Here is a 4,257-nt window from a genome sequence, read left to right on the forward strand (position 1 = left end):
TATATATATATATATATATATATATATATATATATATATATATATATATATATATATATATATATATATATATATACACATATATATATATATATATATATATATATATATATATATATATATATATATATATATATATATATATATATATATATATATATATATATATATATATATATATATATATATATATATATATATATTTACGTTTTCCGTGGTTTTAGTTTGAAATATGCTCTGTGAGACAGGCAGCAACGATTTAAGGTAATTTAGCCTTGTGATTCTGACTTCGTGGGTACGGGAAAACGTAAAAAAGAGGAAAACAAAGGAGAATTTCATATGAGCATAGGGCTCTGGTTACTGAGGGAAATATTACGTAAAACACGTGGGGCACATTTAAAGTAGTGTATTTACATAAATGACCTTAGTACGGGAAAGAGGAACTCAAGTAGATTGAATGAAACTGGGGAATTCCAGCCACAGTTCGAGAAGCTTCCACGAAGGGTCCCTCTGAAATGAGAGATATGCACATTATACGCCAGTAATGAAAATAGCCAAAAGAATAATGAATTCGAAGCTGCACTGAGGGTGCCAAAGGAGTAATAAAGAATTAATACTGCCGATGCAAGAGGCGCACGGACATTAGACAAGGGAGATTTCTAGCTTTCTCTTTAAGAAAATATTACGAGACAAAAGCGTGACTGAAATGGGGCTCTTCCAGGGCACTTTACCTTAGCAGATTTTCCGAGGGCGCGTAGAAGGCAGTCCGTGTGTGACTTGTGATTTCCGAGGGCGAGTTTCTTCCACGTGGTGAGATGCAAGGCTTCCGTAAAGGGGCAAGGCGATGGGGACTCCTCGAAACTCCAAGCAATGGCGTGTGGGCTCGAGGAATACGGTCGAAGGGCACGAGGAAAAGTATACTTTGGAAAGGGCCACGTGGTTAGGATGCAAGGGCATCGGTGGGGCCAGGTGTTGGGGACGTCTTCATTCCATATCTTCCAGCCCGCGTGTGTGTGTCGACCTCGTGGGTTTCTGCTTTTTATCCCCTCCTATGGGGCAGGGGTGAGTCCAACACAGATGCTTTGACTCATTGCACCTCCTGCCCGCAGGGGAGGTTTTGGCCTGTAGGAGAAACACCCAAGCCAGATTACTTTTGCCTCGAAGGAAAGATCTTTATCAAAAATGGGAGCGCCTTTAATCTTTTAAACCCCTGTTTTTAAGTCGATAGACAGATGGTCTATCGATCGGCCGGCTGGCAGTAAATGAAACACGACAGAACAACCAACAACAACAAAGGAGGGGGGGAGGGGAGGCAATTTGCTAGCGAATTCTTGCTAATCATAATAATATATATATATATATATATATATATATATATATATTTTTATATGTTTCCTGGTGCAGGTGGATCTTATGACTCCTCAGTTATTACTTTTACTCGAAAATGGCCTTGTAAGATACCCAGGACATATAAAACACAAACAAAAAAAGAAGTACACGGAGCGGAGGGCTCTTCACTAGGGGAAGTGCGTGAAACACGTGGATATAAAAATAGTTATATTTGATAGCACACAAGGTCAAAAGGAAAATTAACTGAAAATACGGTAAATTACTGCCGTAGAAGTCCTCCCGAAGGGGGGGAGCTTGGGAATGCCAGGAACACGGACCAAGGATAATTCTGCTACAGGCGTCTTTCTGAAACGATATTTGGACCCACGTTACACATCTAATGCTGGAATTTGGGGATTGAATTACTCGGGGTGCACTGAAGGCGCCAAGGACTCCCGAGGCGTTACTTGTGACTCAGAGGAAAGAAGCTGTGAACACGTGGGCCTGGCTTGAACCAAGGAATATCAGGGAACACAAAGTTATAGGCCCAGAGATTAATAAATGCAAAAGGGCTAAGTAATCGTGACTAGCAACTCGTTTTGGGTACATTACCACATTTGTAGGGGCGCAGGGATGACGACGTCTTCTGCCGAGAAACACGTGTGGGAGCGTGGATAAATGGTAGCCTCCCTCTCCAAGGTATTTCTTCAAATCGTAGATTGGGGCGGAAAAGGGCGCCCTTGGGATGATGAAAAGGCCGCCGTTTAATGTCAGCTCGCGTTTGGAAGACTTGCAATCCCCCTTGCAGTCTTCTAAGGCCACGTGGAATGGAACACGGGGCACACAGGGCAGCGATGGGATCCACGTGGCGGCGAGCGGAAGAGGAGGGCAGGGGCAACGGCCCGAGACTGGACTTGTTCTCGGCTTAAACTAGCGAGCGCGTGTGGGGAAGGGCTGCCTTCGCCCTGACCTTTTATTGCTTCTGGACTGGGGTAGGGGGCCGATGTCCTGACCCAGGGCACGCTGCTATCTCATAGAAAATGGTATTTTCATCTTTCTGTACCAAAGAAAACGGTGCAAAGCAGATTACTGGTCCCCAACAATTATATTTTCTCTGAGCCCTTATTTCCCGACCTTCAAAGGTTCAAACCAACCCAAAGCAGGGAAGGAGAAGAGTTTCCTAGCTTATTTTGGCGCTACTCTTTACAGCTCCCCTGGCAAGATAATATTCACACCTATAAACGGGTGCGAATATTGACAAAAGCTAAAATGAGCGAAGAAAACGTTCGACTTTATTCTATCTTTTACTTTGCTACAACCTTTACTCTACTTTATTTGTAAAACTCTGATGCCACACTAATCAATAACAAACTGAAGATTTACTTTAGGAGCAGAGTGCAATTTAGAATATACAATAAAAGGGTAAACTTGCTTGCAAATTAATTATTGCTCAAATACTTCCTAAGTACTGTTTCTACCCATTCTTTATTCGATTTACTTTACTGGGGTAATAAGGCGCTCAAAAGAAAATAAACAAAGAACACTTCAAAATTTCAAAATAACAACAACAAAATAAAACATACAAGGCAGAATTTAAAAGGAAACAAATGTAAACCCACTGATTCCTTAATGCTATCCTGGAATTACAGGCATGCTATTACTTGTGCCTTGAAGAGGCGGCATTCGTGACAATACACTGTAGGTATTAAATAATATCCCCTTTACCAAAATTGTAATAATAGAATTCAATTCTTCTTTTCAATCGACCTCCAATTGTTCACAAGCTCGACGAGCATAACTAATATTTCCCACGAACGCTAATCTGAAGGGGCAAGAACTTGACAGCTGTGAGGCAAAGAGATTATTCGCGGGTTTTAACTCGCCAACTTAAATGACGCTAAATTTTTACGTCTGCAGCTTACAACTCGGGTATGAATGGGAGGATAAACAAATGAAGGGGAAAATGGACAGGGCTAACATTCTCCACATGAATACTAAAAAAAAAGAAATGTAAATAAAAATAAAGGAAACTACACAGAACAACAACGAAGGATATTACTTCATACTAAAGGGCGGGCCGCACCGCGGTGATTAAAAAGGCAACGTTAAAATTCGTAAGGGCAGGAGTCTTGAGTCTCGAGATTCGTTAAAAAAAAAAAATGAGAAAAGATTAAATGCAAAAGTAAATAATATACGTAAAAAATAAAGGATAACAGAGTGAGGTATTTAGGATTTACTTCTTTATCTAACTTCCGTCGCCAACAGACGACGGTCAGAGCTAACTCTCAGCCCAAGGGCGGGGAAAGAAACCCAAAGGGCGCGACCCCTTCAGGAAGAGCTGACACACCTGCCTTGTGCCCAAAGGACGGGCGTAAGGGCGTACTACTTCCCACTCTGTCTCTCTTACTTCTTCAAAAAATAAAATGATTTATGCATTTTAAAAGGGGATGATATCCCATATGTTAACTGCCGCTTGCGGTGATAAGTAAGGGAAAGTGTGAAGGAAAGATCGATAGAGAAGGATGAGGGATAGAAATTCCAAAGAAAGGAAGAAGATAGCGGAAGGCCTTGACATCCTCTCCTGGATGAAAGGTGCCAAGACGTTCAAAGATGAAGAAGGGGGCCCTATGCCAGGTTTGCACAGGGGCCAGAAGAGCTCGGGGCTCCTTGTGGACTACCTGCGATCGCCCACACCCGTGGTAACTCCGGGCCGCTGAACCTCTCCTCCTTGGACCGTTGTCCTGGCCGGGGAATCGGAGGCCCGAGGCCAAAGGGCGGCAAGGGGTGCCATCTGGGTCAGCTGCTGCGACAACTGACCCAGGAATCTTGTTCGCCATCTCGGACATTAACCGGCGCAGATCGCAGAGTTCATCGGCCCAGGAAGGCGGGGCAGAATCATGACTCGCGGAAGAATCTGCGGCGGGCGGC

General features: G+C 43.1%; 1 long non-coding RNA gene across 1 annotated transcript; it reads right to left on the reverse strand.

Annotated features, from left to right (window-relative positions):
• Window positions 1–1,544: 1,544 nt before the first annotated feature.
• LOC136839205 (uncharacterized) lies at window positions 1,545–4,031 on the reverse strand. The gene is made up of 2 exons (XR_010853253.1): window positions 1,942–4,031; window positions 1,545–1,695 (listed from the first exon to the last, which is right to left on the reverse strand). It is a non-coding gene; the product is annotated as an uncharacterized lncRNA (long non-coding RNA).
• Between the last annotated feature and the right edge of the window lie 226 nt (window positions 4,032–4,257).

This window comes from Macrobrachium rosenbergii, chromosome 1 (assembly GCF_040412425.1).
Source record: "Macrobrachium rosenbergii isolate ZJJX-2024 chromosome 1, ASM4041242v1, whole genome shotgun sequence".
Lineage (NCBI taxonomy): Eukaryota > Metazoa > Arthropoda > Malacostraca > Decapoda > Palaemonidae > Macrobrachium > Macrobrachium rosenbergii.